The sequence below is a fragment of the Protopterus annectens genome, chromosome 2.part2 (genome assembly GCF_019279795.1).
Source record: "Protopterus annectens isolate FY-2018-M chromosome 2.part2, PAN1.0, whole genome shotgun sequence".
In the NCBI taxonomy this organism is placed as follows: Eukaryota; Metazoa; Chordata; order Ceratodontiformes; family Protopteridae; genus Protopterus; species Protopterus annectens.
The window spans coordinates 41,465,302-41,480,514 of NC_056730.1; positions in this window are offsets into that span (position 1 = coordinate 41,465,302).

Consider the following 15,213-nt stretch of genomic DNA (forward strand, 5'->3'; position numbering starts at 1 on the left):
TGTACTGACAATAACAGCTTTCAATCCTAAATGCAACTGAATAAATACATGCCTTTGTTCAAGGAGCTAGTTTGGTCGTTGTGAGCTATACATGAAAATGGACTGAGGAGAATAAATCCTTTTCCATGCCAAGCTAAAAGAAAATGTTCTAAAAAGCTTACATTAAATTAAAAGTATTTCATTATAAACATCTAGCCTACATTTCCCATTCTTCATGAAGTTAACTCCAGAATCCAAAACAATTCCAATGTTCTAATAGTAAAGAAATAAAACACTACTGTTTAATTTGAGAAATAATTTTAATAACCTGCATTTGAAAATTCTAGATATGAAAAAACAATGAAGCTTGATATTGTTAATATTCTGGTAAAGCAGTTTAAAAGGAATCTAAGCAAAAATGGTGTTGGTAATAGTCTGCATATTTTAAATGAAGTATGTATGCAGCCATTCCCAAATAGATGTGAGTGTTTGGCATTTTACGTTCTTTACCAGCGACTGTCATATGCCAGTATGAGATGTAATGTTTTAGATCCAGTGTTTTTTAGAACTTCAGATAAATGTGATACACTGGATTGGGATACAAAACACACACATATATATATATATATATATATATATATATATGGCTCCTATTGATTGAAATGTTGACACCCGCAATACCATGTGCTAACAAGCTGAAAAAAAGACCAAAAAAGCCTGGAAAAAGAGTGAAACTCAAAGATCACACTTCTTCTTTAAACCTATATATATATATATATATATATATATATATATATATATGTATATATATATATATACATATATATACATATATATATATGTATATATAAACTCTAAGACTGCACAACAATGGGGAATGGGAACATTCCCACACCCTGCTGTATTGTGTGACCTTCCATAAATTAATGCCAGCACTCTGTAGTCAAAGTAGTATTTCACAGCTTATGCCAACATTTAGATGTTTACTATACCAACTTTCCATTAACATCCAACAGTAGCATCTCTTCACTCTTAGCATGGATTCTGGACTGGCAGGAGCACAGTGACAGCACTATGGTCACTTACATATGAGATCCTTCTCAATATAGATAAAGGAAACCTTTCTGGAGCTCTCTCTTCATTCACCTTAGCAAAGCTTTTGAAATTATTGTCCTCTTTCTGCCCTTTCACTCTCTCCAAGAAATTGGGAAAGGCCCCAGCAATGTCACTTGGTTCCAACATTTCTTAACAAATAGGTATTTCAGAGTCAAAATAGGCTCATCCTTATAATTTTCAGCATCCAGGAGTGCCCAGGGATCCATTCTGACTCCACTGTTGTTTGTAATCTTTATTAACAAACTACCCTCTGAGCTCTCTAACTGTTCTGTTACTCTTTATGCAGATGACATGGTTATTCTTCAGTCCATTCCCTCATATCCAGGTCTGACCTCCACCCCCTCAATTCTTGGCTTAACAACCATAAGCTATTCCTAAATTAATGAAAAATGTAGAAAATAGTAGAAGCTGAACACTGCTATCACTCGTATACAAATGGAACTGATCCCAGCACTTGTAAAAGCAAATAGGAATATGCAACAACTAGTGAAAACGAACTCCAATCACTAAGTTAAAATAGAAAGTCTCCTTTTAGAATTCACAAAAGTATTCCAGGACTGTTGAAATAGATAACATTTATTCTTATACAGAAACGTTGAGCGCTTTCACTCGTTAAACACGAGCTTCCTCAGAACAATTAAAATATTCTTCATTCACTGCTTAAATACATGAATTGGCGCCAAAAGTCATGACTAATTAAAGCAACAGTGTTTTATAACAAACTTGTCATAGAAGAATAGTATACAGTCCCTTAAAATCTTTACCATATTTGTTAAAAGTAGCTTCTCTGTGTAATTTTTAAAAAAAGAAAATCACATACAGATGTTTTTTTAAAAATATTACTTAATGTGATGATACAAAAAGTTTTTACTTCCGCTCTCAATGTTAAATTAAAATGTTGTAAAAAATCACACTGCTAATATGAACTAACCACAGTCCTAATATACACATATTTATAGGAATTAGATCATATAAACTGAAGTGTCATATGTAGTAATAGTTCTACAGTATATTGCTTATTACCACTGTAATAAAAATTGTAAAGACAAATAAACATTAATCTCTAACCATCAGAAGTGGTTTAACTGTGATATAGTCGTTTATTCCAGGCCAGGTCATAGCATCTGTAAAGACTTGCCACCAATATTCTTTAAAAGCTAACCAATTCTTTATGTTACCCCCCTCTAGGGTTAGGTCTTATTTTCTCTAAGATGGCAAATCTAAAAGTATGTTCTATACCTACAGCATTGATGTGTTTAAATAAAGCATTTCTTCCATCTTTGGTTTTTATACTGTATAAATGAGAATAAATTCTTTTCCTAAATTGTCTTTCCGTCCTACCAATATAATAAGCTGGACATATATTACACTTGGCAATATATATAATCATACTGGTAAGGCAGTTACCTTGAACTGGTCTAATTATGGTTTTGTTGTAATTCTCTAAAACAACAGTATTGTCTTCACATATGTGTCTACATTGACCACAAGCCCCACATTTACTGGTATGCTTCGTACTGTTAAATTCTCTTGTAGAGCTATTTTCAAGTTCTTACCCATCTTATAAACAAAATGTGGTTTGGGCCCCAAAATTGTGTGTGTTTCTTCATCCATTGAAAATATTTGCCAATTCTTAGTTAAAATACCTTTTACTTGGCTAGAAAATGGTCCATATTGCACTATACATGCTTGTTTATATGATACTTCTTCTCTATTATCTTTTACTTCCTTGTTTAAAGTTCCAACTCCTTCCAAACAATTACTGCCTAAAAGGGGTGGGTATTTGAGTCCCCACTCTTTGCTTATATAATTCCCAGTGTCTAGCATCATGTGTTCGTCGTAACCTCTCTCTCTAAATAGATTCATTATGAACGCCAATTCTACTTCAGTTTCCTTTCTATCAGATGTCATTCTCAATGCTCTTATGACTTGCCCCTTATAAATATTGTATTTTAACTTGTGGGGATGGTTACTGCTGTAATCTAAATAGGAATTAGAAAAAGTAGTTTTCCTATTTATTTTTGATTTAAACTGACCATCTTCTAAATATACAAAGGTGTCTAAGTAAGCTACCCCCAATGTACTGCTCTCATTAGTGAATTTCAAATATTCACTGGACAAATTTAAATAGTTTGTGAAATCTTCAAACGTCTGAATGTCACCTTTCCACAAAATATATGTGTCGTCTAAGAATCGCGAATAATACTGCACATTAGCGAAAAATGGACTGTCAAAAATGACATTCTCCTCCCAGTCCAGTAAGACCAAGTTTGCATATATGGGGGCACATGCTGCCCCCATAGCTACTCCCTTGGTCTGCCTGAACATTTCACCTTCATAATATATAAAGTTGTTTTCTAATACAATACTTGTGAGTTCCACTAACAAGGATATTCTGTCCCAAGACATTCCTGAATGTTTCCTCAAACTATTAGTCAGGGCCTGTAACCCTTCTTCTAAGGGGATGCATGAAAAAAGATCCACTACATCTACTGATGTAAATAGTAGGTTTCGTTTGTCAACATTGACAGGGTAATTTTTCAAGAACTCCCATGAGTCTTTTGTCAGATGTTTAATCTGTGAATACATTGGTTTTAATAATTTGTCAATCACTTCTCCAATCCGAAAGGTTTTGGAGTTACTTCCTGATATTATAGGACGAAAAGGGGGGTTTTTTGTATCTTTATGGGTTTTCGGAATACCTACTATAGTAGCCAAAACTGGATCTGCTACTGACATGTAATTATACATTTCTTCATTAATTCGATTCTCTAATAAATAGTCTTCCAAAAACATATCAATTCTTCTGTAGGCTTGGTTTACTTCATTCAAAGATATAGCCTCATAATTTCCAGAATTGTAAAGAATGTCATGTATGATGCTGCTATAACACGTTGCATCATATATTACCATCCCCCCACCCTTGTCCGGTTTCATAACTCTAATAGTTCTATCACTTCTTAGTTCTCTCAACAAGGCATTCTCCTCATATGTTAAATTTTTATGTGTATTAATTCTATTAACTTTCCTATGTAGGGTGTATAAGTCCCTTGCTGACTTTTTTTCATAGTTTGTTACATATGTGTGACTAATAGGTATGAAGCTACTTTTAGTCTTAAATAAATTAGACTGTTTAAATAAGTCATTTTTCTGTTTAAACTGCATAGCTAAATTTAACTTCCTAGTGAATAGTTTCAATTCACTTATGCTATCTACAACATTAAAGGGAGTCGTGGGTATGAACTTTAAACCTTTAGACAGAAGGGAAAAATGAACTGTTCCCAGCTTGATGTTACTATAATTGAAGATCTTGAAATTATTAAATGTATATACCGCTCCATCCTGTTGAATGTCCTGTGTGGTAACTACACTGGTAGTATTAGAACCAGAAGTTAGTGGGGTATGTCGTGTGTTTTCCACAGATTTAGTTAATATTTTTTCTTCCACCTCCCCCCTTGATTCCATTTTGCTGAATGTGCTTTCCTTTGTGCCTGAAAAAAATCCCCATCCTTCCTATAGTGACCTCTGTGTGGAATATTATCCTGTGTAGTATTGGCATTCCTGTAAAAACTATTTCCTTCATTGAACTGTTCATAATCAGTTCTTCTCCTATAGTGTGTTTCTCCTTTAATATTCCATTTGTAAGCTTCATGCGATTCATATTGTGCTTTATCTCTACTCAATTTTTTGTTTTTCTTATCAAAAGCCTTTTGTGCTCTGTCATGTGCAATGTCAAATTGTTTGGAGTACAAGTTATTCCATTCAGAAAACGAAGAATCATGTATAATGGTTTGGTTCAAATGTTCTATATCATTAATACATTTGCACAATTTCTCATCATTTAATTTTATAAGTGCCTTCATATATTGTGAACCAAATGAGTCAAACAATATGTTAAATTCTGTAACAGTTCTGTGTGTAAGTTCTACACCCATAGGAACCTTAAAAAATCTTAAGCCCATGGGCACTATCTTCAAGCTTAAACACTGATTTAAATAAGCATTGTCCAACTTAATCGCATTAATAGTATTCAACATTTTTCCAAATGAAAATATCATTTCCTTCAATGTCCCATTTTTGTTTTGGCATTTGTAGTGATTCTTAGACGACACATATATTTTGTGGAAAGGTGACATTCAGACGTTTGAAGATTTCACAAACTATTTAAATTTGTCCAGTGAATATTTGAAATTCACTAATGAGAGCAGTACATTGGGGGTAGCTTACTTAGACACCTTTGTATATTTAGAAGATGGTCAGTTTAAATCAAAAATAAATAGGAAAACTACTTTTTCTAATTCCTATTTAGATTACAGCAGTAACCATCCCCACAAGTTAAAATACAATATTTATAAGGGGCAAGTCATAAGAGCATTGAGAATGACATCTGATAGAAAGGAAACTGAAGTAGAATTGGCGTTCATAATGAATCTATTTAGAGAGAGAGGTTACGACGAACACATGATGCTAGACACTGGGAATTATATAAGCAAAGAGTGGGGACTCAAATACCCACCCCTTTTAGGCAGTAATTGTTTGGAAGGAGTTGGAACTTTAAACAAGGAAGTAAAAGATAATAGAGAAGAAGTATCATATAAACAAGCATGTATAGTGCAATATGGACCATTTTCTAGCCAAGTAAAAGGTATTTTAACTAAGAATTGGCAAATATTTTCAATGGATGAAGAAACACACACAATTTTGGGGCCCAAACCACATTTTGTTTATAAGATGGGTAAGAACTTGAAAATAGCTCTACAAGAGAATTTAACAGTACGAAGCATACTAGTAAATGTGGGGCTTGTGGTCAATGTAGGCACATATGTGAAGACAATACTGTTGTTTTAGAGAATTACAACAAAACCATAATTAGACCAGTTCAAGGTAACTGCCTTACCAGTATGATTATATATATTGCCAAGTGTAATATATGTCCAGCTTATTATATTGGTAGGACGGAAAGACAATTTAGGAAAAGAATTTATTCTCATTTATACAGTATAAAAACCAAAGATGGAAGAAATGCTTTATTTAAACACATCAATGCTGTAGGTATAGAACATACTTTTAGATTTGCCATCTTAGAGAAAATAAGACCTAACCCTAGAGGGGGTAACATAAAGAATTGGTTAGCTTTTAAAGAATATTGGTGGCAAGTCTTTACAGATGCTATGACCTGGCCTGGAATAAACGACTATATCACAGTTAAACCACTTCTGATGGTTAGAGATTAATGTTTATTTGTCTTTACAATTTTTATTACAGTGGTAATAAGCAATATACTGTAGAACTATTACTACATATGACACTTCAGTTTATATGATCTAATTCCTATAAATATGTGTATATTAGGACTGTGGTTAGTTCATATTAGCAGTGTGATTTTTTACAACATTTTAATTTAACATTGAGAGCGGAAGTAAAAACTTTTTGTATCATCACATTAAGTAATATTTTTAAAAAACATCTGTATGTGATTTTCTTTTTTTAAAAATTACACAGGGAAGCTACTTTTAACAAATATGGTAAAGATTTTAAGGGACTGTATACTATTCTTCTATGACAAGTTTGTTAGAAAACACTGTTGCTTTAATTAGTCATGACTTTTGGCGCCAATTCATGTATTTAAGCAGTGAATGAAGAATATTTTAATTGTTCTGAGGAAGCTCGTGTTTAACGAGTGAAAGCGTTCAACGTTTCTGTATAAGAATAAATGTTATCTATTTCAACAGTCCTGGAATACTTTTGTGAATTCTAAAAGGAGACTTTCTATTTTAACTTAGTGATTGGAGTTCGTTTTCACTAGTTGTTGCATATTCCTATTTGCTTTTACAAGTGCTGGGATCAGTTCCATTTGTATACGAGTGATAGCAGTGTTCAGCTTCTACTATTTTCTACATTTTTCGTGAGTACCTAACGCTGTGTTCAGATGTCGACCATAAATTAATGAAAAACAAAAAAGGCAATGGACAAAAGACACTCCAAACAAAATCCAAGTCAATGATACTGTAATTTAATAAGGTTAGCACTTTCATATAGGTCAATGCTTGTACTTCTTCAGACAAAAAACAGCATTAACAAAAACAGTTAAATAGCTTCCCCCAACAGATAACCACACCTACCAAAAATCACATGAGCAATTAATACATTTAAATACATTGACTTATAAAATAGTCACCTTGGGAATAGTCTGTTTAAAAGGCTAGTATAGGTGGAAAACTGACAGCAAGAATTTCATATATATATATATATATATATATATATATATATATATATATATATATATTTTATGTATTGTCATTGGTAAGTTTATTGAATTTTAGGTCTTATTTATTCATACATATTTACATATATTTATACAAATGTATTCAATAGCATATTTGTTTGTTGTTGGGATAGGATTTGATTTAACCATTATATTTTTGAATATACACACATCTATAATATACTTTAGGCTTGTTTTATGAGAAATTCTTGCTGTCAGTTTTCCACCTATACCAGCTTTTTAAACAGATTTTTAAACGGACTATTCCCAAGGTGATTATTTTATAAGTTAACGTATTTAAATTTATTAATTGCTCATGTGATTTTTGGTAGGTGTGGTTATCTGTTGTATTTAACTGTTTTTGTTAATGCTGTTTTTTGTCTGAAGAAGTACAGGCACTGACCTGTACGAAAGTGCTAACCTTATTAAACTACAGTATCATTGACTTGAAGTTTGTTTGGAGTGTCTTTTGTCCATTGCCTTTTTTGTTTTTCATTAGTTTGTCTTATTTTCATTTGGTTTACTATTCCTAAACTCCTCAGAAACAAAAAAGTATGATATTTGAAGCCTCACAAAAGCTGAAAAAACTCCTAAAAGTTTCAACATTGTAGATCTTAATGGTTCTCCATTAGAAACAACCATGTTCTTTAAATATTTAGGTTTATGGGTAGAACAGTCACTTACCTTCCAGAGCCATATTGAAAACACCAGGAAAAATATCAGTTCTCTCTTTTTTTTCTGGTCCTTGAAAGTATATTCCTTTCTCTCCAGATGAGCTAGACCTGCAAAAGGCAAAAAAGGTTTCCTTATTCAACTTGAATATAGGCTGCTCATAACAGACACAACCCCTGAAAAAAATCATCCACTCTATGATCTGCAAATCTATTTCCAATCCCTCTCCACATGAATACCACTGCTTCACTCTCACCAATGCCAATTGGTACCAGTCTTCTACAGAGTTGAGCTACTTCTAAGGCCTCTTCTTTTCAAACTGCTTCCACCAGATGCCTTCCCACATCTTGCAGACAATCTCCATAATAAAACCACCCCTTACAACGTATGTAATCTCTCCCAATTAACTCCCTCACTCCAGACTCCCAAAACCAAACTCCACTGTATTGATAATTCCTTCTCCACTCTTGCACCTAAACTCTAGCAACCCCTCTCCCTCACCTAAAAGAAGTCTCCTCTTTCCTCACATTCAGAGCTTAATTCAAAAGATACCTCCATCACAAATCTGACTGCAACTGCTTTTTCACTGGACACATAACCTAGCTCCCTCCTCACCTGCATCACTCCTATTTTGAACTCCTGTTTTTACATGCTCCTCTCCTCCCCTGTCTTACTTATTACTAAAATTAATCAACATTTGTTTTTCTACTCTGTTAATATTTACATATTATATCAATTGTCTATCGGATTATCTACCTTCTGTGATTACTCTGTGAATTTTTTCACCCAGGCAAATGGTCTGTTATGATCAATGTACTACTCCGGTAAACAAAGTAAATAAAAATTATATATATATATATATATATATATATATATATATATGTATATATATATATATATATATATATATATATATATATATATATATATATATCTACACATACATATATATATATATATATATATATATATATATGTATAGGGCAGCCGTGGTAATGCAGTGGTTAGCATTGTTGCCTCACAGCAAGAGGTTCTCCAGTTTGCTTCACAACTGGGGTGCCTTCTGTGCGGAGTTTGCGTGTCCTCCCTGAGGTCATGTGGGTTTCCTCTGGGTGCTCTGGTTTCCTCCAACATTCCAAAGACATGCAGTAGGTGAATTGGAAGCTCTAAATAGGCAATAGGTGCGAGTGTGTTTGCGAGTGAGTGGTACGGATGAACTACCGTGGCAGGGCTAACCACCCGGTGGTATAAACCTTAGCTAGAGGTTATTGTCACTTTTGAAGTGACACCCCGACTCCATGTGCAAAATGGGTAAAAGGGATTGAGGATATATATATCTATATATAATATATATCTATATATCTATCTATCTATCTATATATATATATATATATATATATATATATATGGGTCTATGCTTGAATGTTGAATGTTCAAAACATGGGCATTTATGACAGCGAACCAATAAGCTCAAAATGACAGAAAGCCGAACCGCTGTAATACTGAAAAATGGAACAACAAATGTACTTGTCTTTGTCGGGCGACTCGGGCCCCTCCACCTACTCCTTGCAAATTATATATATTAAGTCTGAGATCATACTACTACAACTGGGAATGGGCAAAACCACAAACCCAGCTGTACTGCAATCTCACACAGTGATACACATGCACTTTGCAATGTTCCATTCTGCATGTTAAGGCAGTTTCAACTTTCTGCCACTTCAAGCTTCTGGTTTCACTGTTCTGAATGTCACTGTTTTGAAAACTCAACGTTTTGACACAGACTTGTGTGTGTGTGTGTGTATATGTATGTTTAAAAAAAAAAAAAAAAAAAAAAATATATATATATATATATATATATATATATATATATATATAGTGTGTGTTTGTGAGATGCATCCGCCTCATTAAATCTGACACATTTTCCTCAGCGTAACTTTTGTTGTAGTGGCAAATAAATCAAATAGTTGTAAAAAGTTTAGTTTTAAACCTTTTTTGCTGAACACTGTCATTCAATTTATGCATATTTTGTAGCAGCTTACCTTAGAAAGGTTTTCAGTGTTCTAGAGTTGTTTCAACTGGATTCAAAGCCCTACTTCAGTATTTTCGGGATAGCAGTTCTACAAATATCTGCAAATATGGAGGAAAACAAAATGCTGATGTAGGTTACTTGGTCCTAGCACATTTTCATAGTTGAGAAAGTATACAGTTTGTTTCAACAAATAAAAAGGCTGTGGAGTCAAAGAACCCTACATGAGGGGTGCAGGAAAAATTATTTTTGTAGATTTCTGTGTATTCTTTCATCCGAAGTATATTTTATTATTAGGCTATCAATGGATTGATCTGGTTTCAATTTGAAACTATTAATTTGTATTGGAAAGTTCACCAAGATAGTGGATGGAGAACTTGCATAAACACGTTTTTTGATAGAGCCATAGGAGAATCAAAACAGTAGCCCTCTCAGCTTGAAACAAAGCAGAATAGTACCCATGGTTTCTTAAACAATAGTACAGTCCTTTTATCGCTCCACCATGGATAGACTATCTTTAAATATCTTCAGCTGTAGCTCCCAACTAGGCCCCAGTCACTGCTCTTCACTTCAGAAGATTTCCCCCAAGTGCAGTCCACAAGACGTAGTCTGCAATTGATCCCCAACCTGGTGTCAGATTCCACACCTCTTGGGTCTTTTAGCCAAGCTCCAGATTATCTCTGCTGAACCTCCTGTGAGGAATGAACTTCCTGACTTTAGCTCTCCAGCCTTATATACAGTGTTAATTTGTAACCAGTGCTTGACTGTCACTTATCTAATTGCTGTTACACAGCATATTGCAGGTCACATTTTAAAAAGACATCACCCCCTTATTAGAACCAGCATATTACATATACTATTTGCTAGCATAAAACCAGGGGGTTGCAGACCCATGACAACACATCACTATTTTTGATGGTCAGGCTGGGCCTGTGAAGGGCGGCCATGGTGGTGCAGCAGTTAGCGTTGCCGCCTCACAGAGGTTCTCCAGTTCGATTCTCGGCTGGGGTGCCTTCTGTGTGGAGTCTGCATGTCCTCCCTGTGGTCGCGTGGGTTTCCTCCAGGTGCTCCGGTTTCCTCCCACATCCCAAAGACATGCAGTAGGTGGATTGGACACTCTAAAATTGGCCCTAGGTGTGAGTGTGTGCGTGTGTGTGCCTTCTGTGGAAGGTTGGGTGCCGGGCTGGCAACTCGACACCATAAAACTCCACTGCCAATCATGAGCAGACAGATGATCCACTGTGGCGACCCCTAACTGGGAAAAGCCGAAGGAAGAAGGCTGGGCCTGTGAGTTGATATATATTAAATCGGTTGTAGAAACAGTGACCACTAATGCAATTTTGTCTTTCCATCAGTTTAGCTATTTAACTATTGCTATGGCACGTAATCCATTACCAAATGGTAATGCCTGCCTAACAGAGTACTTCAGGGCATAGAAGGTATAATGTTATAGTCAGCCAACTTCTCTTTCAACAGCAGAATAGTACCACCACACGAATGCAGATAAATAGACGTACACACACACACACACACACACACACACACACACACACACACACACACACACACACACACACACACACATATATACATGCATACGTGTGCACATACATACACACACACACACACACGTACACATATGCACGCACACACACACATACACACACACACACACACACACTCATGCGCACACAGATACATGCACACACGCACACAAACACACACACACTCACGCACACATGTACACATACACACACACACACACACACACACACACACACACACACACACACACACACACACACACACACACACACACACACACACACACACACACACACACACACAATGACTTTAATTCTCTGCATTTGTTTCCCTCCCCGTAGCTTGTCAGGTGAACACAAAATGCTAAAAATTAACCAAATCAAGATTCAAAACTGTAAGACACTCCCACAGATGTAGGTGAACATTATTTAACATACAGTTTCAAAAGTTCTCCAAAATAATTCAAAAATCAAAGGATAGTTTTCATAGGTTGTCTTTAATGAAAAAATGTGAGAATATGTTAGTCTTGTAAGCCTTTAAATGTATATGAAAGTAAAATGCAATATAAATAGCAGCTAATCAAATAAGCAGTTGTTAACCCAGAGATTTAGACTTCTCATTTCATTCATTTACTCATTCTCTCATGCCTTCTTTTCCTAGTCAGTGTCATGAAGGTGTATAGACTCTGTCCTGACAATTGAGCATAAATGGTTTCTTGCCTGTCATTGGTAGCACACAAACACACACACATACACCTCTGTTCTGAAGAGTGCAATACAAAAGTGTAACCTGTACGCCAAGGGTATATAAGTTAAATGAAACCCAGAATTCATGCATACAATATAGTACACAGACATTTCAATGACAGTAGTAATTCAAACACTGTTACCATGCTACAACAATGGGAAGAATCAATAACAAGATATGCGGGGTTAAAATTACATCATCTTAAATGATATGGCTCTTCATACTCTTAATACTGAGGAAGATATAATTAAGAGAGGGGTCACATATCTGGTCTAATAAAATAAGTATCAGACATTACCCTTATGAATAGAAATGCCACAGCACTTCATTGCATCATGTTAAAGTCACAAAGAAAACCAGACACCTGAAAAACACAGTCCTCACAAAATTCATCCAAGTCAGCATCATGAGCTGTCGTCCAAGTCAGCATCATGAGCTGTCGTCCAAGTCAGCATCATGAGCTGTCGTCCAAGTCAGCATCATGAGCTGTCATTCCAGATCTTCGTGTAAATGTGCCAAAGCTGTAACTAGATAGTCTGACTCAGCTCCTTAGCAACTGCAGGAAACTGTTTGCTACAAATATAACAAATGGTTTGCTACAGTTAAATACCACACATAACATGCTGAAGTACTTCAGACTGACAGGAAATGCAGTATGGGCATTCATTTCTGAACACTGGTACAGCACTACTGACCATTTGGCACCTGCCAGCTGTGCCCTCTGACATCATGCACTCACACTGGTTGCCCACTTTACTCCACCCTAGCTGTGACTCTGAAAAAACAGCTAAGCTTTCTGTAACTCTTTCATTTCTATGCCAAACTTGCCAGCCTAAGAAAGTGACAAATGTATTTGCTCATTTTGAATCAAATGGCAAAGCAGTGGAACATTCAAAAGGCCAGGAAGCCTACTATTGTTATCTGGGAATACGTCCACATGCCTTAAACCATTTTAAATTTTATTATAAACTTCCCAGAAAACTATGCCTTGCTACAACATAAACAACCATGCATTTACACAAAGACTATGAGCAAATAAATATATCGGTAATATATTTCCACTAGCCAAAAGTAGCAAGTAACTGAAAAATCAATATAACAAAAATAGCAATAGCTATTATAAGTTCAAAAACACATATGAGAAAAATGACTTTTTTAAATTATTAGCAGAAGCAGTAGTTCCCCAGCTGAACATATATACTCACAAGATACTAATATTGTCTTCTTTTAAAATGAAAATAACAGTTAAATACTCTGTGAGACTGGAACTTCATAGTCACGGTGTCACTTAAACACACTACTGCATACCTATCTCTATCTCTATCCTAATACTTTAACTTTAAAATCAGCAAGAAAACAAAATATTTCACGGCTGGTTTTATAGGGTCTATATTAGAAGCATGAATGCTCAGAATGTCGACAACCTCTTGATCGACACATATGTGTCGAACGACCATTTCAGCGAACGGCCACATTATCGATTTCTTTCCAAGAGAAAGAAATTGGTTGGCCGTTGTGTTAAATCTGTCCTTTTCCCCACTGTAGTGCGATGATCTCAGAGCTAGTATATTTGGTTAGAGGTGGTGTGGGGGACACGCACATAGTGTATGTTATATTGTGTTTTTCGTATTTGGCCTATCAATTTCTTTCCCTAGGAAAGAAATCGATGATGTGGCCGTTCACTGTAATGGTCGTTCGACACACACATGTCGATCAACAGGTTGTCAACATTCTGATCATTTGTGCTTCTAATATAGGCCCATTTTATATAATATCCTTGCAAAGACATTGATTTGAGGTCTTTAGATGATGGGGTAATATGAATTTGGAGGAGAATGTTTGACATCTACAAATACTGCACTGATAAAAGGGCAAACCTTAAAAATCATCTGATCAATAAAGGTTGAATAATTTAAGATATGATAAATTTCACTTCAACAGAAAACTCAGTCAGTGGAGGGCTTCAGTCTCAGTAAAGTAAATATCTATTGATGTCAATGATTTTTCCTTACAGTCACAGAACAATCATTTTGAAAATATTTTATTTATGTTGTGAAAAGAGGAAACGTCTTTCTCTCTAACTCTCAGCCTCTTTTTGATTTATTTAACACAGCAGTTGTAGGAGTTTTTTTCCCTTGCAGTAGTAACAATAAAATATGCAGTATCTAATACTAAGAAATATATTCTGAAAGTTGGCATACAGTTCCGAAAATTCTGGTTCTGCCCCTGTATATCAGTGGCCATATAAGCATGAATCAAACTTTTTTAGACCTTGAACAGAGTAATAAATACTTAACAACAACTACTAAAATGAAATTTAAGGATCATAAAACAAAAGCCATGAGCTCCATAGTAGGGGCAGATCAAGAAATTTAGCAATAGGGATCATAGTCAAGGCATTATTAATTACTGCAATAAATCATGGGTATTGAGAGGTGAGTCATGCATTAGACTGAATATAAAATATTTTTAACAAATCCCAATAACTCCCAAAACCATCACAATCGGAATTATACAATGACACAACAGTTTGTCAAAAGGGTGTCTTTAAAATTTTATTCCAAAGTGCCATGCAGCCTTATAATATTTACTCAACACTGATCATGTATGTTCTGTGCTTTCAGATACAGCCTATCCAATTGCTTCCTTCCAAAAAAAGATAACAACCTCATTACCATTCTGATGATCAGGGTGAATGTGAAAGAACAAATGGCCATTGTAATATATGTCAGCTTAGTACTGCCTGACGTGTATACGCAGAATGTCTTTGGACTCCTGCAGTGTTTCATTGTGATGACAGATCTGGATGAAAGTGAACGAAAAATTGCCACAATACTATATTACAATGTTGCTGTGATAC